Source organism: Schistocerca gregaria, chromosome 11 (genome assembly GCF_023897955.1).
Source record: "Schistocerca gregaria isolate iqSchGreg1 chromosome 11, iqSchGreg1.2, whole genome shotgun sequence".
Lineage (NCBI taxonomy): Eukaryota > Metazoa > Arthropoda > Insecta > Orthoptera > Acrididae > Schistocerca > Schistocerca gregaria.
In genome coordinates this window covers 67655551-67682423 of record NC_064930.1, presented here as the reverse complement: position 1 = coordinate 67682423, position 26873 = coordinate 67655551, and the positions used below count along the sequence as shown (strand labels likewise).

Genomic DNA, 26873 nt, shown 5'->3' with positions numbered 1-26873 from the left:
GAAAGGCAATAAAACGCTAATGCAAGTAAATAAATTTTGCTAAGTATAACAACAGATGACAACCAATAATGGACATTAACAAAAGAAGTGCAATGACTGAACAATCAGAAATAAGAGCAATCTATTAACAAACAACCACCTTAATACTGAAACAAGAGTGGCATTAATTAAAACATTCATTTGAAGTATTTTAAGTTAGAATTTTGAAGGGTAGGCTCTAGGGAAGAAAGAAAAGAAAAAATTAAAAGCAATAACAGAGGTATGGTTCTTGAAAAACGCCACAAAATATCCAGGACTGAAAGGAAATCTAATGAACAAATGCTAAAAGAAATTAAATAGAAAAGGACATTGATTAGCATGGTACAGAGGAGGAAATTAAACTAAGCGTTTTGGATCCACTGTTGGATTATGTCTGACATTACAATTTTTCACTACAGCTCTGATATCAGATGTCTGACACATTTCCATTATTGCGCTCTCCGTCCAATCCATTGTAATTCACTAGGCACACCATTTTTTGTAGGATCATGGCCAGTAGTAAATGTGTAAGTGTAGAAGATATTGCCAGGTGGCTTCTCGAAGACACTGGAGACAAAGGGGAATTTAGTGACGAAAGCGACTTGGAAGGAACTTCCACCATGTGGAGTGATATCTACATCTATACTCTGCAAATCACCATGAGGTGCATGGTAGACAGTACACCCATACATTGGTAGAAGGTCTAGTGAATCAGAATCTACGGATGGAGTGGAAAGTGATAAAGAAAGACAACCTGTATCAAATACCTGGAAGGTTTATTGTGCTGGCAACGGAGATCTTATGAAGTTTCCTTTTTCTGCTACACAACAAAATTTCACCATTCCTCAAGGAGTTCAACCAAAATCTGAACACGAATATTCCCAACTCCCAACTCTCCTTCACTGACAACCCTGTTACTGAAACTGTAAACGCTACAAATATGTATACTAAGGAAAAGACACAGAAAGTCACTCCACTTACAAAACATTCACATGGCACTTGTAGAGGGATGTTTCATTAGCACTGAAGATGTTTCTTGGTGTAATACTGAACATGGCCTTGAATTTGAAGGCAGAATTAGTTGATTATTTTATGTAAGACTGACTAGCACCAACTCCACTTTTCAAGAACGTCTCTCTCTCTCTCTCTCTCTCTCTCTCTCTCTCTCTCTTTTTTGTCAACGTATGAGAGGGAGCAAAGTGAAGAAAGTTAGTGAGTATACTGACAGTAAATGCAAATAACTTTAAGCACAAAAAAGAAATGTGGCTTCAGATGACAGCAAAGTAAGATTAGAATTTTAAGTTAAAGAGTTTTCTGACTGTTCGATTCAGACAATGGTTATGTTTTTCTCACATCCTGTATTGTGCAAAGACAACTACAGTCAATCTAATTTGTCCTGGTTTACCTTTCGCAACCCAAATAGTGGTTCATTTGACACAGCATTTACTAGCCTGTGCAGGTGGTTAAGGCTACCACATGTTTAACGAGAGATTCCACACAAGCCCACAATTTGCTCAGGAACTGCACACAATGCAATTTCATTTAACAAGTACAGTTATGCCTTCTAGGAAAGATTTTCATGTGTTCTGAAGAAGACAAAACTTACTGAATCTGAGTAACGCTGTTTTCAAAGTGAGATGAAAATTATATGTCTTTCATTCCAAGACAAGAGACAATTAATTTGAGGAAGAAATTTCTGAGAATGTATGTTTGAAGCAGAGCATTTTATGGTAGTGAGACACTAAGTGAGGAAAAACTCGAACAGAATAGAATCGAAGCATCTGCGATGATGTGCTTCAGAAGTATGTTGAAAATTAGGTGGACTGATATGGTGAGGATTATGTAGCTTCTCTGCAGAACCAGCGAAAAAGGAATATATGGAAAACACTGACAAGAAAGAGGGACAGGATAATAGTTCACCTATTATGAAATCAGGAAATAAATTCTACATTAGTAGAGGGAGCTGTAGAAAGTAAAAACTGTAAAGAGGGAGACAGAGATTGGAAAAATGAGAAACGAAAGTTGATGCTGTTGTGGTGCCGTCGGTGTCAAGACACATACTGAGGTATCAAGAAATCGTCAAATTAGTAATGGAGCAAAGCACGAGGTGTCAAACTGTAGACTAAGAACAAGGTTTCAATTCAATGAGCAGGTTCACAGGGATGAAGCAAAGATGAAGATGCTTGCATAGGATAGAGTGGTGTGTAGAAATGCATCAAACTAGTCTCCAGGCAGAACAACATAGCAGCAATGAAATGTATTATTAACAACCCGTTCTCGTTGGCATCTAACAGAAAATATTGAAAGGTATTAAAAAAATCTTCACTAGCTCAATGAAACCTACATTTAAATAAGAAACGTGGCCAGTACACTGCACTTCTAAATATAATACCCAATGAAAAATGGCAGATAGTAGAAATATTTTCAAAAAGATATTAAATACTTGTCTCCCAACCAACCTCTACATGACAGACGTGTTCTTTAACAAAACTATGTTATCCATTTTAAACTTTATTTAGAAAGAAACAGTAAAAAATAAAACAATTATCAAATACAACTAGAAAAAAATGTCAATCCATTTAAACTAAATAACAGCCAAGTTCTCTCCTCTAATTGTTGCGTTACAGATAATATCACATTTTAGAGATGAAAATGCCAAAAACTTTACTTATTTTACTAGCTGTAGCATCTTTGATTAGTAATCAAAGTGTCCTTGGTCACAGGTTCTAATCCCACCACCATTTAAATTTTAATTAATAATTGGTGTTGGCGACCGAAAAATTCTGGCATAAGAAGTTGCCCTCATTCTGCCTACTCCTTTGTCAGGGAGGGGCAGAGGTCTGGGGTGCTATCTTGTTCTTGGGGTGGGTGGAAGAACCTGCACTGATCAAGGGCACCAGAATGCAGAAGGCAATGGAAACCACTGCATTAAAGACATACAACTTGTATCCCCCCATGAACCATGGACCTTGCCGTTGGTGGGGAGACTTGCGTGCCTCAGCGATACAGATGGCCGTACTGTAGGTGCAACCACAACGGAGGGGTATCTGTTGAGCGGCCAGACAAACGTGTGGTTCCTGAGGAGGGCAGCAGCCTTTTCAGTAGTTGCAGGGGCAACAGTCTGGATGATTGACTGATCTGGCCTTGTAATACTAACCAAAACGGCCTTGCTGTGCTGGTACTGCGAACGGCTGAAAGCGAGGGGAAACTACAGCTGTAATTTTTCCCGAGGGCATGCAGCTTTACAGTATGGCTTAAATGATGATGGCGTCCTCTTGGGTAAAATATTCTGGAGGTAAAATAGTCCCTCATTCGGTCCTCCGAATGGGGACTACTCTGCAGGATGTTATTATCAGGAGAAAGAAAACTGGCATTCTACAGATCAGGGAGTGGATTGGCAGATCCCTCAATCGGGCAGGTAGGTTAGCAAATTTAAAACGGGAAATGGATAGGTCAAAGTTAGATATAGTGGGAATTAGTGAAGTTCGGAGGCAGCAAGAACAAGACTTTTGGTCAGGTGAATACAGGGTTATAAATACAAAATCTAATAGGGGTAATGCAGGAGTAGGTTTAATAATGAATAAAAAAAACAGTAGTCCGGTTAAGCATAGTGAATGCATTATTGTGGGCAAGATAGACACTAAGCCCATACCTACTACAGTAGTACAAGTTTATATGCCAACTAGCTCTGCAGATTATGAAGAAATTGATGAAATATATGATGAGATAAAAGAAATTATTCAGGTAGTAAAGGGAGACGAAATATTAATAGTCACGCGTGACTGGAATTCGAGAGTAGGAAAAGGGAGAGAAGGAAACGTAGTAGGTGAATATGGATTGGGGGTAAGAAATGAAAGAGGAAGCCATCTGGTAGAATTCTGCACAGAGCATAACTTAATCATAGCTAACACTTGGTTCAAGAATCAAAAGAGAAGGTTGTATTCATGGAAGAAGCCTGGAGATAATAGAAGGTATCAGACATGGTAAGACAGATTTAGGAACAGGTTTTAAATTGTGAGACATTTCCAGGGGCAGATGTGGATTCTGACCACAATCTATTGGTTATGAACTGTAGATTAAAACTGAAGAAACTGCAAAAAGGTAGGAATTTAAGGAGATGGGACCTGGATAAACTGACTAAACAAGAGGTTGTACAGAGTTACAGGGAGAGCATAAGAGAACAATTGACAGGAATGGGGGAAAGAATTTCAGTAGAAGAAGAATGGGTAGATATGAGGGATGAAGTAGTGAAGGCAGCAGAGGATCAAGTAGATAAAAAGACGAGGGCTAGTAGATATCCTTGGGTAACAGAAGAAATATTGGATTTAATTGATGAAAGGAGAAAATATAAAAATGCAGTAAATGAAGCAGGCAAAAAGGAATACAAACTTCTCAAAAATGAGATCAACAGGAAGTGCAAATTGGGTAAGCAGGGATGGCTAGAGGACAAATGTAAGGATGTAGAGGCTTATCTCACTAGGTGTAAGATAGATACTGCTAACAGGAAAATTAAAGAGATCTTTGGAGAAAAGAAAACGACTTGCATGAATATCAAGAGCTCTGATGGAAACCCAGTTCTAAGCAAAGAAGGGAAAGCAGAAAGGTGGAAGGAGTATATTGAGGGCCTATACAAGTGTGATGTACTTGAGGACAATATTATGGAAATGAAAGAGGGTGTAGCTGAAGATGAAATGGGAGATACGATACTGCATGAAGAGTTTGACAGAGCACTGAAAGACCTGATTCGAAACAAGGCCCTGGGAGTAGACAACTGACGGCCTTGGGAGAGCCAGTCCTGACAAAACTCAACCATCTGGTGAGCAAGATGTATAAGACAGGCGAAATACCCTCAGACTTCAAGAAGAATATAATAATTCCAATCCCAAAGAAAGCAGGTGTCGACAGATGTGAAAATTTCCGAACTATCAGTATAATAAGCCACATTTGCAAAACACTAAAGCAAATTCTTTACAGACGAATGGAAATACTGGTAGAAGCCGACCTCAGGGAACATCAGTTTGGATTCCGTAGAAATGTTGGAACACGTGAGGCAATGCTGACCTTACGCATTATCTTAGAAGAAAGATTAAGGAAAGGCAAACCTACATTTCTAGCATTTGTAGACTTAGAGAAAACTTTTGACAATGTTGACTGGAATACTCTCTTTCAAATTCTAAAGATGGCAGGGTAAAATACAGGGAGCGAAAGGCTATTTACAATTTGTATAGAAACCAGATGGCAGTTATAAGAGTCGAGGGACATGAAAGAGAAGCAGTGGTTGGGAAGGGAGTGATACGGGGTTGTAAGCTATCCGCAATGTTATTCGATCTGTGTATCGAGCAAGCAGTACAGGAAACAAAAGAAAAATTCAGAGTAGGTATTAAAATCCATGGAGAAGAAATAAAAACTTTGAGGTTCACCAATGACATTGTAAGTCTGTCAGAGACAGCAAAGGACTTGGAAGAGCAGTTGAACGGAATGGACATTGTCTTGAGAGGAGGATATAAAATGAACAACAACAAAAGCAAAATGAGGATAATGGAATGTAGTCGAATTAAGTCAGGTGATGCTGAGGGAATTAGATTAGGAAATGAGACACTTAAAGTAGTAAAGGAGTTTTGCTATTTGGGGAGCAAAATAACTGATGATGGTCGAAGTAGAGAGGATATAAAATGTAGAATGGCAATGGCAAGGAAAGCGTTTCTGAAGAAGAGAAATTTTTTAATATCGGTTATAGATTTAAGTGTCAGGAAGTGGTTTCTAAAAGCATTTGTATGGAGTGTAGCCATGTATGGAAGTGAAACATGGACAATAAATAGTTTGGACAAGAACAGAATAGAAGATTTCGAAATTTGGTGCTACAGAAGAATGCTGATGATTAGGTGGGTAGATCGCATAACTAATGAGGAGGTATTGAATATAATTGGGGAGAAGTGGAGTTTGTGGCACAACTTGACTAGAAGAAGGGACCGGTTGGTAGGACATGTTCTGAGGCATCAAGGGATCACAAATTTAGCATTGGAGGTCAGCCTAGAAGGTAAAAATCACAGGAGGAGGCCAAGAGATGAATACCCTAAACAGATTCAGAAGTATGAAGGTTGCAGTAGGTACTGGGAGATGATGAAGCTATCACAGGATAGAGTAGCACGGAGAGCTGCATCAGACCAGTCTCAGGACTAAAGACAACAACAACAACAACTTGTATCCCCAGAACATGTGGCCTGTAGCTGAAAAAGTGTCATGATGACCTCTGAATTGGCAAAGGATTCTGGAATAGTCCCCCATTTGGAACTCCAGGAGGGGACTGCCAAGGGGGAGGTGACCTTAATAAAAAGATTCATTCACTAATATATTACAGAATTACAATCAAGGATAGCCCGACATTGAGAAAAAAGTTTGTTTTGCAAAGAAGCACGTAATAAGGATAATGTGGGGCATCCAATTAGAATCTCATGTGAGTACTCTGTAAACAGCTCGTCATGCTGATAACATTTACTCCCTTGTGAAGTTCGTTATCAACAATTAGTTTGAGAACTGTTCAATTGCATCCACTACAGGTAAGATTCACAACAGTTATTGTTGTTGTGGTCTTCAGTCCCGAGACTGGTTTGATGCAGCTCTCCATGCTACTCTATCCTGTGCAAGCTTCTCCATCTCCCAGTACCTACTGCAACCTACATCCTTCTGAATTTGCTTAATGTATTCATCTCTTGGTCTCCCTCTACAATTTTTACCTTCCAAACTGCCCTCCAATACTAAATTGGTGATCCCTTGATGCCTCAGAACATGTATTACCAACCGATCCCTTCTTCTGGTCAAGTTGTGACACTCTGCAGCATTTCCCAGGCTGTGACTAAGCCATGTCTCCACAGTATCCTTTCTTCCACGAGTGCTAGTTCTACAAGGTTCACAGGAGAGCTTCTGTGAAGTTTGAAAGGTAGGAGATGAGGTACTGGCATAATTAAGCTGTGAGGATGGGTCGCAAGTTGCGCTTCGGTAGCTCAGTGGTAGAGCAATTGCCCGCGAAAGGCAAAGGTCCCGAGTTCGAGTCTTGGTCTGCCACACAGAGTCGTTCTTGTGGGGTGAAACTAATGTGAGATCCCTACTTATTGTTGCTAGAAGGTACATTTCTCTTCTCCTTTCACAAGATACTTTAATCTCTCTTGTGAGCCATGTGGTCTCTCTCTCTCTCCCCCCACCCCCTCAGCTGTGCTTATATCCCTTTCTGATTAACTTATGCAGAAAGCTATTTTCAAATAATGATATGAATTTATTATGGAATAGATTAAATTCTATTTTAGCGTTTGGTTCATTGTAATTTCTCCCAGTCATCTCCTTAAACTATTCTTAGAAACATTCATCCTGTAGTAATTAATTATTACAACTTATTTCCACTGAAGAGTATCCATATTGGAAGGAACTATGTTACTTATCATAACTAACTGAGTATCATGTTCAAAGAGAGCATTTCTTACTGTGTAAACCGTTATTTTCTTGCTTGGAGCTTCACCAAAGAAAACATTATCAGTTAGGGTCCAACTATCTTCATCCACCCGTGATGGAATGTTAATTATTGAGATCAAATTATAGGATCCAAACAATGTTTACAGGTCATTTTTCCTACCAGAATCCTGTATAAAATCCACACTGAAGTCACCACAGATCAATAACTGCTTATTGCTGTCTGACAGCTAGCACAGTTAGTAATCTGGGGATTACAGAAGTGTCCTATTCCACTCATCTGCTTTGACCCATAATGTCATCGATACGGCAGAAATGGCTATTCTAAGTGTCTACAATATGGTGCCAATGATGTCACTACATACACACAGCAACAAATACGAAAACACATATAAATAAGACAATAACATCTCCCTCCTAAAATACAATCAAACTAACAGGGCAACTATGGGAAACTGGAGGTTTTAGGGAGGGGACAAGCTAAATATAACAGAAAAACACACACCACAATAACAAAACACACAAAGAGACTAACAAAAAAAAATACAAAATCTAAAGTAATTGGACACTTCCCTTGACCTATATAGGTGAACCATAGCTATTGATATGAAAGAGCCAACACCTACAACTACAAAAAAACAAAACCACAACACACACAAACCCTTACACCATGGGCCAAAGTAGACGGGTGGAATCGGATGCTTCTATTCACCCGGAATCTGGATTCCTCATAAACAATTCAAAATTTCCCATCAGAGATCTATATACAGTTACAATTGAAAGTGAACTATTTTTCAGTATTAATTCACCAGCACACACTTCTATGTATTAATCACTATGAAATCTACAGTCTCAATGTTTTTTAATTTGTGTTGTATCTTAATATATTTAACAACTCCTCGTTCTAACATATTAGTGCTATACAAGTAGGCTGCAGTAGCATAATCTTTTATATGTAACTTATTTAACCCTGTGGTCATGTGGTGCTCAAACAGGCACGGGATGTCTATCTTTGCAGAGCTCTCTAATTTTCCCACACAAGAAGCTCTTCTACTTGTTATTCAGTCCTCTAATATTTTTTAAAATAAGCTAACCTTGCTTTTCTGTGCATTCTTAAGCATTTTGTGAGGTTCTTCCATTATTTTCAGTGCTTTCAGAACAGGTTACCTGAACCTTGATTCCAACCTAAAAAAAAAGTCCCTCTGACATAATAAACATGGGGGTCTTGCTATGTGTGATGGTGGGCCCCCGTATATTAGTATATTATCCGCCAACCTATATTTCCCTCTCCTATTCAGGTATATGCCATGTCTGGTATATTCACATCTCCCACCTGCAGCAACTGGCACAGCACTAGTAAGATTTCATTTCAGTCGGCAGCAGCCTTCTCAACTCAGTGTTCACACAGCTCACAGCAATGCTAACCCAGGGCTGGTTATGGAACTGCAGGACCTCCACAAAACTCACATTTGTGGGTGTAGCTGCTACTCCTATATCATCAAGGTCACCCCCAATGCTTTAATCACTGTTCTTTGCCAGGCTGTTCCCTGCTCCACCTGTTACAACAATCTGATCCTGTTTATCAAAACCATTGCACAAATTCGCTATTTCATCTGTCACCTGGCTAAGGCTTCATAATACTCGTGACTTGATACCATATTTCTAATTTGCCTGAACCGTCTCGTCTACACCCCTTCCATGGCTACTACCTAGCAGCAACACACTATTTCACATTCTCTTTTGGTACTGACCTATGAAATGGAATGATCATATATGATCAGTCAGGTGTAAAACAGATGGAAGGCTTTAGTTTATTGGCAGAACAATGAAAAAATGCAATAAGACTACAAAGTAGATTGCTTACAAATCACTCATGCAAGCCATTCTGGAATATTGCTCAAACTCATACCAAACAGGACTAACAGGTGATATTGAAAATATACAGCAAAGGACACCACAAATGGTCAGAGATTTGTTTGAACTGCGGGGGAGTGTCATAGACATGCTGAAGAAACTGAACTGGCAAACTCCTGGAGAGAGATGTAAACTATCCCAAGGAAGCCTATTTACAAAGTTTCAAGAACCAGTTTTAAATGATGACTCTAGGTATATACTACAACTCACCACATATTGCTCCCATAGGGATTATGAGGGCAAGATTAGATTAATTAGAGCACACACAGAGGTTTGTAAAAAATTATTCTTCCTGTGATCAATACATGAGCAGAATGGGAAGAAATCCTAACTGATACAACAGGAAATAACCTTTTCTATGCACCATACAGTGGCTCACTGGCTATAAATTTGGATGTAGAATATTGCTTATACATGTGTGTGATACCATATGGAATTAATAGGGTTACACAGAGGAGAACAGCAAGAATTATCATAGGTTTGTTTCATCAATAGGAGGGTGTCATAAGAATGTTGAAAAACCAGAATTGGCAAATGTTTGAATGTAGATGCCAAATATTCTGTGAAAGCCCACTTACAAATTTTCTAGGACCAATATAATGGGAAATTCTAGAGATACTTTTCAGCCACCTTCATATCAGTCCATAGATACTGCAAAAGCAAGATTAAACTATATACAGTGTGCACTGAGGATTTAAGTACTCAATCGTCCTGTGCACCATACACAAATGTAATGTGAAGAAACCCTAACACATTGTTCAATGCTAAGTACCATTTGCTGTATAATTTACAGTGGTTTGCTGTTTGGGTAAACATGTATAAATTGGCTTCATTTCACTAAATGATTTTTTTTTTCCTTTAGTCACTGAAAACTGGACCTACAACACAGGCAATCCCCAAATCAGAAAAATATTTATTAATCAAATGTACCATTGATGACAAATGGGTACATCAATGGGACAGAAACTAAAAGAAATAAATGGAGATTAATAAATTGCCTGCACTCCTGTTGGTAAACAAGGTAGTTTTGTCAATGAAAATAAACTGATTGCTAGTAAATATCCCAACATCCAACATTTGAACAAAGAGCTCTATCATAACACATTTGTAACCTGCATCTTGAATCTTCTTTAAACACATATGCATAGGTCTACATGTAATGAGTATGAAATGACAGGTTCACCACAGAATAAATTTTGGTATCAAAGAGGAAACTGGAAATTTTCATTTAATGAAATAGCACAACAAAAAAGGACTTTCAAAGGTTTAACACAGTTTCAGATCTGTACTGAGGAATTATCACTGTGTACCTACTACACCATCAGTATTAGTGCAAACCACGGTATTAGTGCAGTCACACAGTACAGCGCTGAGGCCTCAGTGAAGTGTCTTAGCTCTCGTACAGTGTGTCCACAAAAAATTATGCAATATCCAACTGCACTGACAACTAATACACCCCCCAACGCTATTAATAATATCATAATTGGAAAATATCTTCTACATATTCTATGTACAGTTCACAGCGGGAAAAACCTCGGAAACAAGTGGATGGTACAGTGGCTTACACCAGACGGAGGAGGGGACCATTTCTGCAAGGAAGAGTGACTTTCAGCACTTTATATCTACACACTGACAAGCGTCCCTATTTGTTATGTTCCTATCGTGTACAAACAGGTAGCATCCGCTTGCAGAAAACACTTGCATGTAATTACTCGTAGTGTTTCTTATACGTGACGGACTGGATTTAGGATGGAGGGTGCGGCAACAACAATCCTTCCTGTATTTGCAAAACAAAAATTTTCTTTCTCTTAGACAACTGCAGCATCAACATACACAGAATTTTATAGTTTGAAATGTGTCATTAAACAGTATGCTATCGTACATTAGCATCTATGCAAAAACTGCTTCTTCAATCAGTAGACAACTAACCGCTAACAGCCGCTGACGCTTCTCCCAGGTATCAAAACAAACATATGAGGCCTGCTGCACAGAAGCTGTCAAAGAGCTCAAGTGCTAAAGATATTATACCAAATTGTTACCAACGGTACACTGACATTTCTCCAACGGGTTAACTCGTTGCTTTAGTCAGTGTAGAACACATGGAACAAAATCACAGTACGGTAGTAATTACGTACTGAGAGTAAACGCAAAATGCTAATCGGTTAGGTTCCATCACGAATAACAGAGGAAATGTAACATTTTCAATTCAACCACCACAGATTGTGCAAATTGATTACCACCGGATGTCGATTTTCACGGAAAGATACATGGGTTGTTCGAGCAAAGATGTCATAGCTATCTGGACCATTTGCAATTTTTGTCTACTGCACATGGCAACATGCGGAGGGTCTGTGACGATCGAATGCTCGTTCTAGAAACTTCCCACCAGATTAAAACGGTGTTGCCAGAAGTCCTCGCTTTTCTAGACAGCCCCTGTTTCAGATTCACTACGTTTACCTGTGATACACCTTCCGGAAGACAAAAAACCGAATCTCCGAAACCGATGCCTTGTTTACATATTAAGGTCCGAAGCGGATTCGCTAGCCTAGTTAAATATGGCGTCTGGTAAACAGCTGATACATTTAATGATTTAGTTAGCACAATAGCTATTTCGCTTCAATTAGACGAGGTGTAAACAGCTTCAGTCTAATATTCAACTTATCCTTCATGTACAAAAAGTCACACCGCCAATATTTGCTGATAAGTTTTAGAATCAAGACGACAACTGACACCCATGCATATTTTAAAACCGGTTGCGTTTACATGTGAGCGAAAAATCGATTGCAACTGAAAAACCGGCAACCAGAAATGGATTTCCCGAATCAATTTTGAAGTGTTCATAACCATTCAGAAGCGGAATTGGGAAATCGGTTTACGAAATCTGGTTTTGGGAGCCCCATATAAAAACGTTGATTGAAGAGGTCGGTGTTCTGAAAAATACATCCGGGGCAGCAGTTTGCCCTAGTTTTCCGGATTTCAGAGAAATATTCTTATCCTATTTATTGTTGCGTGGATCTCTATTTCATCTCCAGTCGTTAAGCTAAACAACAAGTTATTGTTGCCGCTGTCCCTTAAAGTTGCTTTCCACTTGCACTGACAAAGGTCGTCAGATTCTGTCACCAAATGTGGTTCAATAAAATCGGCAGACAGCTTGGTCACAATGCTTCTGATCTCGTTCGTCAGTTTTTGGCGGGATATAGGAGTTTAGGTTACGTTAGGTTATAATCTATTCTGTGGATGAAGTAGGTTAGACTTTTAACTTTCAGGTAGACACCATGACACTTCTGTGCTTGGATACGAGTATAACAACGCGGAATTTGCTATTGAAAAGATGGCGAATGCATGTAAATGAGCCATTGGACTGTCTCGTAAAGAACATGGCGAGTGCTGTAAATTTCACTACACCTGCCCAGTGGGTTCGAGAAAGAAAGTAACAAGATTTCTGGTGGCACCATTATTTCGACTAAGTGTAGCTTTTAGGAATCTAAGTCAATTATATTACAGCGTCCTTTAGTGCAACCAGACGGTTCTAGGCGCTTCAGCCTGGAACAGCGCGACTGCTACGGTCGCAGGTTCGAATCCTGTCTGGGGCATGGATGTGTGTGATATCCTTAGTTAGGTTTAAGTAGTTCTAAGTTCTAGGGGACTGATGACCTCAGATGTTAAGTCCCATAGTGCTCATGGCCATTTGAACCTTTAATGGAGTTGCACAAAACATAGCTCCGAAATCTGGTTTAGAATAATTTTAATTTTGTGTGCAAGAGTGAAAATATTAGCTTTTAATTTGGTTTTTAGGGCATCATAAATAGCATCCAACATATTAAACAAAAACTTTGAAGGGTCATTTCTATTTTTACCTGAGCCGGAACTGTATCTTTAATGTATCGTATTTTTTAATAGAATTCGAATCCCACCTCTATAAGAACTCGAAATCTCTTTTTCTGAACTTATTTGAAGTTGTGCAGACACACATCAATTAACCTTCAGTGTCTTTCATTCAGCATACCTGTGAAAGACAAAGTTTAGAGTAAGATACTCTGAACACCTAAAGCACTGAAAAGTGGAAACACATATGTACGCCATATTTGCAGACAACTTTATAAACTGAATACATCCTCAGGACAGGACGCCACGAACTCCTTCTTTGACTAAACTTACCGGTTTATCACAGTTCACACATAGTCTCGTGTCCGCCAATAAGAATTTAAAAAAAAAAACAGATTTTAATTTTACCGACTGTCGTCCGAATTGTTCGCGTTCGGTCGATGAGATCGGAAGCTTTGTAACTGGCCAAGGCTGTGGTCACAGTAGCACCGATGTCAGTGGATTCCGCCGATCACCGACATAGGCTGCAGATGGCCGATTTTTTCAAATCAGTATGCCACGAAGTGCGCAGTCACACTGTACCGTTCTTATCTCCAGAACGTACAGACTTCGTACGAGAATCGGTGAAATTCAAATGGTTTTTTTGTTGTTGTTTTTTTTTCGGTCAAATCGGCCAACGTTCTGGTACACGAATATGAAGCGTGAGACACTGGTAAGCTTAGTCCAAGAAAGAGTGACTTTGTGGCATCTTGAGGATGAAAATATTATCATCAGGCTATAGACCGAAATCTATGGATTGAAATGGCAGGGTTATTCGAAACCTCAAATAGGTATAATCTGTAATGGATATTTTAGGCATAGATTATGACCTCAAAAAAAATAACTTGTTCAAGTGAAAAGTTTGGCATATCTTATACGCTTATAGCTATTGTACTGGATCTTTTTTGTGGTACGTTGTCACTAGTTCTCTACAAATTATTTATAGCGGCTTGTAGAGAAATTGCGTGCTTACGGAATATCGTCTCAGTTATGTGACTGGATTTGTGATTTCCTGTCACAGAGATCATAGTTCGTAGTAATTGATGGAAAGTCATCGGGTAAAACAGAAGTGATTTCTGGCGTTCCCCAAGGTAGTGTTATAGACCCTTTGCTGTTCTTTATCTATATAAACGATTTGGGAGCCAATATGAGCAGCCGTCTTCGGTTTTTTGCAGATGACGCTGTCGTTTAGCGACTAATAAAGTCATCAGAAGATCAGAACAAATTGCAAAACGATTTAGAAAAGATAGGTATCTGAATGGTCCGTAAATTGGCAGTTGTCCCTAAATAACTAAAAGTGTGAGGTCATCCACATGAGTGCTAAAAGAAATTCGTTAAACTTCGGTTACACGATAAATCAATCTAAGCTAAAAGCCGCAAATTCAACTAAATACCTAAGTATTACAATTACGAACTACTTAAATTGGAAGGAACACACAGAAAATGTTGTGGGGAAGGCTAACCAAAAGCTGCGTTTTATTGGCAGGACACTTACAAAATGTATCAGATGTACTAAAGAGAGTGCCTACACTACGCTTATCCATCCTCTTTTAGAATACTGCTGTGCGGTGTGGGATCCTTACCAGATAGGACTGACAGAGTACACCGAAAAAGTTCAAAGAAGGGCAACACGTCTTGTATTATGAGAGAGTGTCACTGCAACGGTACAGTATTTTGACTGGACGCCATCAAAAGAAAGGCCTTTTTCGTTGCGACGGAATCTTCTCACGAAATTCCAATCACCAGCTTTCTCCTCCGAATACGAAAATGTTTTGTTGACACCACGATAAAATAAGGGAAATCAGAGCTTGTACGGAAAGATATAAGTGTTCGTTCTTTCCGCGAGGTGACCGAGCGGTTCTAGGAGCTAGGACCCCTACGGTCGCAAGTTAGAATCCTGCCTCGGCCATGGATGTGTGTGATGTCCTTAGGTTAGTTAGGTTTAAGTAGTTCTAAGTTCTAGGGGACTGATGACCACCGAAGTTAAGTCCCATAGTGCTCAGAGCCATTTGAACCATCTTTCCGCGCGCTATACAAGATTGGAATAATAGAGAATTGTGAAGGTGCTTCGACGAACCCTCTGCCAGGCACTCAAATGTGATTTGCAGAGTAGATGTAGATGTAGATTAGTGCTTACTGGCGTTTTCTGCCGGTGGGGTAGTGATACTGTTAATATGAAGTGAATTGCAAATGTGATGTACGGTATATATTCCCATTTTTAACTGCTTTAGGTTTTCAGAGTATCTCATGCTACACTTTGTCTTACAATCGTGTGCTAAATGAAAGTCATGGGACGTTAATCGACGTACGTCTGCACTACATTAAATAAATACAGCGAAACATTGTGTTTATAATTTGCTTTTCAAGATCGCTACGAACTATCTCGAGTATGTAACAGAACGTTTCTCTCGTCCTCTGATATACTGTATTCGTAAAACTTGTCTGGCTATTCCGATAACTGAGAACAGAGTGTATAGCACTCGTCACATTCTTTACGAAGACAGGACAGCTCATTCAATGCATTCGGCGTCTCTTTTAACAGCAGAAGCCGCTATGCAGGCAGCACTCTCTCCGTACAGGTGTCGTGGTATCCATCCCAACCTAAGAGGTTAAAACTAACCTACTTCATACATAGAATTGATTCTAACCTCGCCTAACGTCATTGGCCCTGCCAAAAATTGACGCAGTATGACCAGCTGTCGGCCGGTGTTATTGGGCGACCTCTGGCGATGTTGTCTGACGACGTTTGTTGGTGCCACTGTGAACTCAACGCTGTTGAGCTTCCATTATTGTCCCTTAGCTCCGTTCAGTTGAAGCTCCGCACCAACTTGGCTCTCTGCCTGCCTGAGTTTTATCGGGGTTAATTTGTTATTGAAGGGGAGCCAACAGCACACGATGTTCCCATGCGGTCACCCATCCAAGTACTTACCGGGCCCGATGTTGCCTTAACTTCAGTGATCGGACGAGAACCGGTGTATTCAACAAGGTATGGCTGTTCGTGGTCTTGCGGTAGCGTTCTCGCTTCCCGCGCACAAGGTCTACATCTACATCTACATGATTACTCTGCAATTCACATTTAAGTGCTTGGCAGAGGGTTCACCGTACCACAATCGTGCTATCTCCCTACCATTCCACTCCCGAACAGCGCGCGGGAAAACGAACACCTAAACCTTTCTGTTCGGGCTCTGATTTCTCTTATTTTATTTTGATGATCATTCCTACCTATGTAGGTTGGGCTCAACAAAATATCTTCGCATTCGGAAGAGAAAGTAGGTGACTGACATTCCGTAAACAGACCTCGCCGTGACGAAAAAGTCTTTGCTTTAATGACTGCCATCCCAACTCGCGTATCATATCTGCCACACTCTCTCCCCTATTTCGTGATAATACAAAACGCGCTGACCTTTTTTCACCCTTTCGATGTCCTCCGTAATCCCACCTGGTAAGGATCCCACACCGCGCAGCAATATTCTAACAGAGGACGAACGAGTGTAGTGTAAGCTGTCTCTTTAGTGGACTTGTTGCGTCTTCTAAGTGTCCTGCTAATGAAACGCAACCTGTGGCCCGCCTTCCCAAAAATATTATCTATGTTGTCTTTCCAGCTGAAGTTGTTTGTAATTTTTACAGCCAGGTACTTAGTTGAATTGACAGCCTTGAGAATTGTCCTATTTATCGAGTAATTGAATTCCAACGGATTTCTTTTGGAACTCGTGTGGATCACCTCACATTTTTCGTTATTTAGCGTCAACTGGCACCTGACACACCATACAGCAATCTTTTCTAAATCGCTTTGCAACTGATTCTGGTCTTCGGATGACCTTACTAGACAGTAAATTACAGCATCATCTGCGAACAACCTAAGAGAACTGCTCAGATTGTCACCTAGGTCATTTATATAGATCAGGAACAGCAGAGGTCCCAGCACGCTTCCCTGGGGAACACCTGATATCACTTCAGTTTTACTCGATGATTTGCTGTCTATTACTACGAACTGCGACCTTCCTGACAGGAAATCACAAATCCAGTTGCACAACTGAAACTATATCCCATAGGCCCGCAGCTTGATTAGAAGTCGCTTGTGAGGAACGGTGTCAAAAGCTTTCCGGAAATCTAGAAATACGGAATCAACTTAAGATCCACTGTCGATAGCAGCCATTACTTCGTGCGAATAAAGAGCTAGCTGCATTGCACAAGAACGACGTTTTCTGAAACAATGCTGATTACGTATCAATACATCGTTGCCTTCGAGGTGATTCATAATGTTTGAATACAGTATATGCTCCAAAACCCTACTGCAAACCGACGTCAATGATATAGGTCTGTAGTTAAATGGATTACTCCTACTACCCTTCTTAAACACTGGTGCGACCTGTGCAATTTTCCAGTCTGCATGTACGGATCTATCGGTCAGCGAGCGGTTGTATATGATTGCTAAGTAGGGAGCTATTGTATCAGCGTAATCTGACGGGAACCTAATCAGTATACAATCTGGACCTGAAGACTTGCCCGTATCAAGCGATTTGGGTTGCTTTGCAACCCCTAAGGTATCTACTTCTAAGAAACTCATGCTACCAGCTGTTCATGTTTCAAATTCTGGAATATTCCATTCGTTTTCCATGGTGAAGGAATTTCGGAAAACTGCGTTCAATAACTCCACTTAAGCGGCACAGTCCCGGATTCGATTCCCAGTGGGGTCAGGGATTTTCCCTGCCTCGAGATGCCTGGGTGTTATTGTGTCGTTTTCATCATCATTATTCATCCCCCTTACGGTTGGAGGAAGGCAATGGCAAACCACCTCTGCTAAGACCTTGCCTAGTCAGCGGTGCGGTTCTCCTGCATCGTATCCTATGCTCCTCGGAGTATGGGACCTCATCATCTCATCAATTTGTTATTAGCATTTGACTATTTCAAGTGAACTCAAAATGCCAAAGAGGAAGCGTTCATTCCAAGAAAAATATTCAGAAGATTGGTTCTTCATAAAAGAAGGGAGAAATGACTATGAAACAGAATGTGTAATTTGTAAGTGTTATGTTTTCTGGAGGAAGAGCGATATTAAGAGTAATTTAGCTATTGTAAAGCGTAAATCAAAAGTGTAGTCTGCAAGAAATTAAAAAAGGACAGAATGAGATTTTCACTCTGCAGCGGAGTGTGCGCTGATATGAAACTTCCTGGCAGATTAAAACTGTGTGCCCGACCGAGACTCGAACTCGGGACCTTTGTCTTTCGCGGGAAGGTGCTCTACCATCTTTTCTGTTTTTTTTTTTTTTAAATCTCATTTTGTTCGCTTTTGTTCGTTGCATCTGCTCGGGGCGGACGTCGTAAGACATCCGTTAAAGTTCGTTGTTGATCGATTAGCTCAGTTTTTTTATTGCAGAGGGCTGCTAACCCTTTAACCGAACACGCTGAGCTACCGTGCCGGCGTCCATCTTTTTTCTTTTTTTTTAATCTCATTTTGTTCACTTTTGTTCGCTGCATCTGCTCTGGGCGGACTTCGTAAGACATCCATTTATGTTCGTTGTTGATCGACTGACTCAGTTTCTTTATTACAGAGGGCACGTGACCCTCTGACCAAACACGCTGAGCTACCGTGCCGGCGTAAAAGACATTACTGGCTCGAATGGTTCAAATGGCTCTGAGCACTATGGGACTCAACATCTACGGTCATCAGTCCCCTAGAACTTAGAACTACTTAAACCTAACTAACCGAAGGACATCACACAACACCCATCCATCACGAGGCAGAGAAAATCCCTGACCCCGCCGGGAATCGTACCCGGGAACCAACGTTTAAGTTCGTTGTTGATCGATTAGCTCAGTTATTTTATTGCAGAGGGCTGCTAACTCTCTGACCGAACACGCTGAGCTACCGTGCTGGCGTCCATCTGAGCTACCGAAGCACGACTCACGCCTGGTACTCACAGCTTTACTTCTGCCAGTATCTCGTCTCCTATCTTCCAAACTTCACAGAAGGTCTCCAGCGAATCATACAAATAAGGACAGTCATTTTATTTCGAATTCATTTTAGTGGGACAAATTTGCAATAGCAGCGGAATTCGGTATATGCTATGATCCCATTAGACTTCATGTGTCTTAGAAATCAGTGGACTGTGCTTGTAGGCTAAGCACCATACTTTTTAATGATTCTCAATCAGCAAAAAATATGACGTTGAGCAGAACAAAATCGACAGCAATCGAAAAATCGGTTAGCGTGCAAACAAATATGTGAAGATCTTTAGAAAGTCCGTAACTTTGCTAAAGCTACATGCGGTGGTATTCACAAAGCTGAGAAAATATTTTCAATAATTAATTAACCTTTTTTCAAGCTTAAGAGAATTGCACCAGTTTCTACTCCCCAAATTATGTCCATTTTTTAGCTTAAGATGAAGGGGATATGCAAAATAATGCAAACACCTGTACTTGCTACGGAATTGTTTATTAATACGTGGTTGGGCCCCCATTTGCTCTTAATACATGTGCAATTCTTATTGGAATGCTGCATATAATAATTGTATAGTGTCCAGAGGAATGTTATGCCAATTCTTTATTATTATCACCAATTCTATGTCATTCACCAGCCACAGCTGCACAGACAGCGTCAAGATACAACATTATCAAAATACATGAATACAGCTATACTATGATAATAATTTAATACCGCACAACACATTTAAGTTATAAATTAGATTAAAATAATATCACAACTATAAAATAGATACAAGTATATAAAATTAAATATAACACTTGCTGTTGGAGTCATGGAACTGAGCTGCACCTCAAGTAAACACTATGCTATTACTAGAGAAGAAATCTTCATTATTGTAGAAGGGTTGCTCTTTTGTTGTTGTTGTTGTCTTCAGTCCTGAAACCGGTTTGATGCTGCTCTCCATGCTACTCTATCCTGTGCAAACTTCTTCATCTCCCAGTACTTACTGCAACATACATCCTTCTGTATCTGCTTAGTGTATTCACCTCTTAGTCTCCCTCTATGATTTTTACCTTCCACACTGCCCTCCAATGCTAAATTTGTGATCCCTTGATGCCTCAGAACATGTCCTGCCAACCGGTGCCTTCTTCTTGTCAAATTGTGCCACAAAATCCTCTTCTCCCCAATTCTATTCAATACCTCCTCATTAGTTATGTGATCTACCCATCTAAACTTCAGCATTCTTCTGTAGCACCACATTTCAAAAGCTTCTATTCTCTTCTTGTCCAAACTGTTTATCGTCCATGTTTCACTTCTATACATGGCTACACTCTGTACCAATACTTTCAGAAACGACTTCCTGACACTTAAATCTATACTCGATGTTAACAAATTTCTCTTCTTGAGAAACGCTTTCCTTGCCATTGCCAGTCTACATTTTATATCCTCTCTACTTCGACCATCATCAGTTATTTTGCTCCCCAAATAGCAAAGCTTCTTTACTACTTTAAGTGTCTCGTTTCCTAATCTAATGCCCTCAGCAAAACCCAATTTAATTCAACTACATTCCATTATCCTCGTTTTGCTTTTGTTGATGTTCATCTTATATCCTCCTTTCAAGACACTGTCCATGCCATTCAACTGCTCTTCCAAGTCTTTTGCTGTCTCTGGCAGAATTACAATGTCATTGGCGAACCTCAATGTTTTTATTTCTTCCCCGTGGACTTTAATACCTACCCCAAATTTTTCTTTTGTTTCCTTTACTGCTTGCTCAATATACAGATTGAATAACATCGGGGACAGTCTACAATCCTGTCTCACTTCCTTCCCAACCGCTGCTTCCCTTTCATGCACCTTGACTCTTATAACTGCCATCTGCTTTATGTACAAATTGTAAATAGCCTTTTGTTCCCTGTATTTTACCCCTGCCACCTTTAGAATTTGAAAGAGAGTATTCCAGTCAACATTGCCAAAAGCTTTCTCGGTTGCTCTTTTAGCTTACACAAAATAGTAGTTTTAAACTGCTCCCATGGTAAGGACTGAATGTGATCAGGTAGAGCACTAAACAATTTTAGAGCCACCATTGGGAAGCTGTTTTGTGTCTTTGCTAATCGACACCTTGGTATGTCAATACTGTCTTTGTTTCTCTTTCTGTAAATATCATCGTTTCTCTTTATGTGGAAGAGGCAGATTAATATATACTGGCTGTAAACAGTCAGAACTCCTAAGCTGGTGAAAATTGGTTTACAGTGGTCTGTTTTTTTGCTTGAAGTAATGATGCTCATTGCTATCTTTCGCCGTAGAAGGACATTCTTGCATCCTGCTGAATGGCTGCACAACAACAGCCCATATCTGATGTGGCTGTGGAACATTGCATAGTACACTGTTAGAGGGTACTGTTCTGGTACTGTACTTTTCAGTTTCCTCAAGAGATACAGGACACGTGAAAGTTTGGAAGATATATGTTTGGTGTGCTGTTGCCAGGTTAATTTGATATCAATGAGAAAGCCCAGAAGTTTAACATCTGCAGTGTTGCCCAGTGCTCCACTATTGATGTGGCTGAATATCTTCCTCTGAGTTTTTTCTTCATTAATTTTCATTTTGTTCACAATAAACCAGGCCTTAGCTTCATTGAACAAGACTTCTGCTTGTTGGACTGCCTGTTTGACATTTTCTACTTTTGAGAACAAGGTTGTATCATCCGCAAACTGCAAGGTGTGCCCATTGGAGCTTATGTCATTTACGAAGATAAGGAACAGCGGGGGCCCTATTACCGATCCCTGTGGCACACCATGCTGTAGCTTCTTTTCTCACCTGAATCAGCTCCTTGCACGGAGACAATCTGTCGTCTCTTTCTGAGGTAGGATTCAAGGGTTTGCAGGACAGATCCCCCTATACCCTATGTTTATAGCTTTCTGATGAGGTCCTTATGTGGGATGCAGTCAAATGCCTTACTAAGGACACAGAATAATAGTGCTATAGACTCTTTGTCTTCAAAACCCTGACTTATGTTTGTAACTAAGTCAAGTACAGCTGTTGTTGTTGACCTGCCCTTCCGAAAGCCATGTTGCGCATCATAAAAGACTATTTCCTTTAAAGTAACGTAATAGTTGTTCTTTCATTATTGATTCCATCACCTTCGCTAGTACTGGTATTATAGATATGGGCCTGTAGCTTGACACTTCATGTGGACTGCCTTTTTTTGTAAACACGCACTGTGCGTGCTACTTTCAGGAAATCTGGAAATTCCCCTGCACGCCGCATTTATTTATTACTCCTGCTAATGACTGTGCAATTTCACTTATTACAGTTTTTAACATAGTACAGGATATGCCATAAGTATCAGGGCTCCCTGAAGATTTGCAGCTTTTTACAGTTTTTATTATTTCTTTTGGATACACTCTCTTCCACATTACCATGCTGCATTTATTCTCAAATTTCACAGCAGCTGTACGATCTATTCCAAAGACAGGAATTTCAGCTACTGTGTTTTCCACTATTTTTATAAAATAGACATTAAGCTCATCTGGAGTGCAAGAATAAGAGAAGAGGTGGGTTTTTTCCTGTGTTTATTAACCAGGTCCCATGCTGCTTTACAAGCTTCTTCAACAAATCTAGTATTGCCTTCCTTCTTTCCTTTTTCTACTTCCATTCTGTAGATACTTTTGGTCTGTAAATAACTAGAGTACAGTCTATCCTCAGTATCTACATCTTTAGCAGTTTTGACCTTGTCATTTAGTATTTGGACAATACATTTTATTTTAGCTAGTCTAGGAGTATACCACCTCTTTACTTTGTTAGCTTTTTGTCTACATTTTCGGTTAGCATTTGAATATCTCTTGGGTTTTAATGAGAAATCTTCATCAAATTTCACTTTAAGCGTCTGGAACATGTGACTGAATGCAGAATTTGGTGGCAATTCATCAATTATTTGGTGCCACTCTATAAAAGACATTGTAGTTTTGAAATCATCTAAGCTTTTATTTGTAATAACTCTATTTCTGAATACATAATCTGAATGCCAGCTGGGAATTTGTTGTGTACTTACTGAGTTTGTCCATAACTTCACGATTGCTACATGGTGATCTGCTAGTATAGGGTCCACCACACTTGCTTTGTAGTTCCAACTATTTAGGTTTGTCACAATTGTGTCAAGACAAATAGCTCCTCTTGTTGGTACGCAGTTCCCTACGAATAGCCAATACCTGCTCACTAAGTTTGTGAAAGCCCTTTCTTTATCATTACCTTCTCCAATATCTATGTTGAAGTCTCCACATAAAGCAATTATTGTCCCTAAGTGCACTCTTCTGACTCCTGTAGTTACGAGGGAGGCAGAAATCTGCTCTGGAGTCTGTACTCCAATACCGCCCTCAAGGGTCTTATGATGCTCGAGTCCAGAGACTGTGTTGGTCCGGAAAGAAAGTGCAGTTCAGTTGCATGCTTCTCATACCACGATTGTACTGTCCTGTTTGTGAGAATGGATGCATTAACGTTCTGAAATATGGCATCACTGTTGGGAAACAACATTTTAATCATGGGGTGCACCAGATCACCTTAAATGTTCACATAACCGTTGGTTGTAAGACAAATGGCTGGTTACATCACACTTCCACCTCCATGCTTAACCACTGGAATCAAGCAATCAGGATTGTAGGCTTCTTTTGGTGTTCTCCAGATGTAAACCCTGCCTGATTTTGGAAATAACGAAAACGTTGACTCATCGGACTATACGACGTGTTTCCACCGATCAGTCGTCCAGGATTTGTGCTCCTGACACCATGTTTTACGCTCCTTTGCGTTGATTTTCGTCACTAATGTTTTCGGTATAGCAACTCGTCCACGAATATATGCTTTATTGAGTTCTCGACGGACAGTATCGATAGATCCGGGGTCTCGAAGATGGCTATTGAGCTGTGCAGTCACTTTAGCTGCCGTAGTTTTGTGTTGTTTTGACAAAATTCGTGTTAGCATACTATGATCTTGATTTGCACCCACTATTAAGTTTACACAATGATGTCTTTCCATGTTTTGTATAGGTTGCCATGAGCGTTGAAACAGTTGCTCTTGAAACATCCAATAAGTTGTCTGTATTGGTTACTGACGCTCCAGCTAATCGGGTCCCCACAATCTGCCCTCTTTGAAACTCTGTTAGGTCTTTTTATTGCGCGTTGACCTCGGCCTCTGAATTCAAATACGAAGTGTGCACTAGCTGTAAACAACCTGCAATGGTGCCTAGTGTGATGTCCAGAATTTAAAAAAAAAGGGGGGGAGGTAATTTTTTTTGTGTTGAAAGGAAAGAAAGAAAAAAAGGGTGAATAAAGGTGAAGGGAAGTGGTTCTATTTTTACTGGAATGAACTTATTGATGGACATCACAAAAATTTATTTTACCTATATTTTTTTTTTACTCATCGAAGAAGACAACACAACACATCTAAAAGAAATCATCACACTAATATTATCCACAGAATGATCGTTTCACAAGACACTTTCTAGCTCGACTGACTCTTAAGACTGAACAAGACTCGACTGACTCTACTCTCTCTCTGGACCACAGCCTCTTCACGTCCCTCTGGACCAGAGATTTCAACTGTGATTAGCACGCCGATTATTTAATTAATCGTACAGCCGCTGGGCGCGCGCTTGGCGCGTCATTTAAATGGGGTTAAACGCACACCGCGAGAGGCGTGGGCTAGCGGTGTCTTACAGGTATCGCCACACGCCTAACAATATGTCCTGTCACGGTCGCCAGTGTGATGTCCGGAATTTAAAAAAAAAAAAGGGGGGGAGGTAATTTTTTGTTTTTTTTTTTAGTTGAAAGGAAAGAAAGAAAAAAGGGTGAATAAAGGTGAAGGGAAGTGGTTCTATTTTTACTGGAATGAACTTATTGATGGACATCACAAAAATTTATTTTACCTATATTTTTTTTTTACTCATCGAAGAAGACAACACAACACATCTAAAAGAAATCATCACACTAATATTATCCACAGAATGATCGTTTCACAAGACACTTTCTAGCTCGACTGACTCTTAAGACTGAACAAGACTCGACTGACTCTACTCTCTCTCTGGACCACAGCCTCTTCACGTCCCTCTGGACCAGAGATTTCAACTGTGATTAGCACGCCGATTATTTCATTAATCGTACAGCCGCTGGGCGCGCGATTGGCGCGTCATTTAAATGGGGTTAAACGCACACCGCGAGAGGCGTGGGCTAGCGGTGTCTTACAGGTATCGCCACACTAGTCCGTACTGAACACGCACAGCCCTGCACGACGCGTGCCTTACCAGCGTTGTTGACTGTCAAACATAACCATCCCATTGTTACCACTGTTCAAATTATTTTGCCTATCCGCTGTATATGTCCCGGTTTGCGAGTGCTCTACCAACAACTCACGAGCCCTCCTCGAAGACTTGCTCCAGTGCTTCATCTCCCAACGTCTAAACTTACAGAAACTCTCTTGCGAAACTTGCAGGGCTACCACTCTTGGAAGAAAGGATATTACGGGGACATGGCCTAACCACAGCCTAGGGGACGTCTCCCGAATGAAATTTTCACTCTGCAGCGGAGTATGCAATGGTATGAAACTTTTGGCCAGCTTAAAACTATATGCTACACCGAGACTCGAACTCGCGACCTTTGCCTTTCGCGGCAAGTTGGTCGTTCCGTGTCAACTTACCTAGGCCTCACTGCTCGACCACCACGAATTTCTACGAAATTTTAAATGAACATTTGCACACGTCCCCGATGGACGTTTATGAAGGTCAACGTTCGTCCGAACAGTACTGGCCGAAATACAGTCAGATATTTGACACAATGCGAGACATTGAGCAGAGCGTGTGTGAATTTCTGGTGACTCTGGGCTGCCATATCTCGGGAAATATTTTACTGAAAGAAATGAAATTTGGCCATCTTGTACAACTGTATCCGATCTCTTAATAATAGCAATGAAAAGAATTTTATGAGTTATGTTCAGCCAGAAACAATGTAACCCTAAAAAATTTCTAAGTCGGCTTCTTATACGTAGGGGACTAAAGGTAAGACGAACATCAAAACTTGGCATGTAGTAACCTAAGAATACAAGAAACAAATAAAGTTTCATTTATGTACCATTTTCCAGTACTGAATAAATTAAGAACATATTTTAAGATTTTGCAAAAAAGTAAAAAAAAAAAGCTCTATTTTCAACCGGACTTTACACAAAATTATGTTCTGTAAAACCCTCCAAACTGGGATCATTAGAAAGACCATGGTTTTACAGTGTATTTGATTATCCAACGTGAGCTCACAATGCTAGATAACTTGAATCAAAGTTGGACATGAAAATCGCAGCAGGAAGAGAATGTAAACTTTGAAGTGTTATATCTTGTATAGTAAATGTATGCTAAACATGAAACATAATACGCAGTAGCTCTGTGCGTAGTGATGTGGAATACCAAATTCTGACAGCTCTATCAAAAATTTTTGAGAAAGTAATGTACTCAAGAGTAGCCTCCCATATTTGTAAAAATAAAGTACTAACAAAATGTCAGTTTGGGTTTCAGAAACGGTTTTCAACAGAAAATGCTATATACACTTTCACTGATCAAATACATTCCTGGAAACTGAAATAAGAACACCGTGAATTCATTGTCCCAGGAAGGGGAAACTTTATTGACACATTCCTGGGGTCAGATACATCACATGATCGC

General features: G+C 40.1%; 1 protein-coding gene and 1 pseudogene across 4 annotated transcripts in view; both read right to left on the bottom strand.

Annotated features, from left to right (window-relative positions):
- LOC126295208 (histone acetyltransferase KAT2A) overlaps nt 1–11421 on the bottom strand; it is a 298502-nt gene extending 287081 nt beyond the window's left edge. The window contains exon 1 of one of the 4 annotated variants that reach the window (XM_049987541.1): nt 11323–11421. The gene's annotated coding sequence lies outside the window, so the exon portion shown is untranslated. Of the gene's footprint in view, nt 1–11275 lie in introns of all 4 variants that reach the window. The other 3 variants (XM_049987542.1, XM_049987543.1, XM_049987545.1) reach the window with 3 other exon arrangements.
- Nucleotides 11422–16137: 4716 nt separating this feature from the next.
- On the bottom strand, nt 16138–16257 carry LOC126295567 (5S ribosomal RNA; annotated as a pseudogene).
- Nucleotides 16258–26873: the final 10616 nt, after the last annotated feature.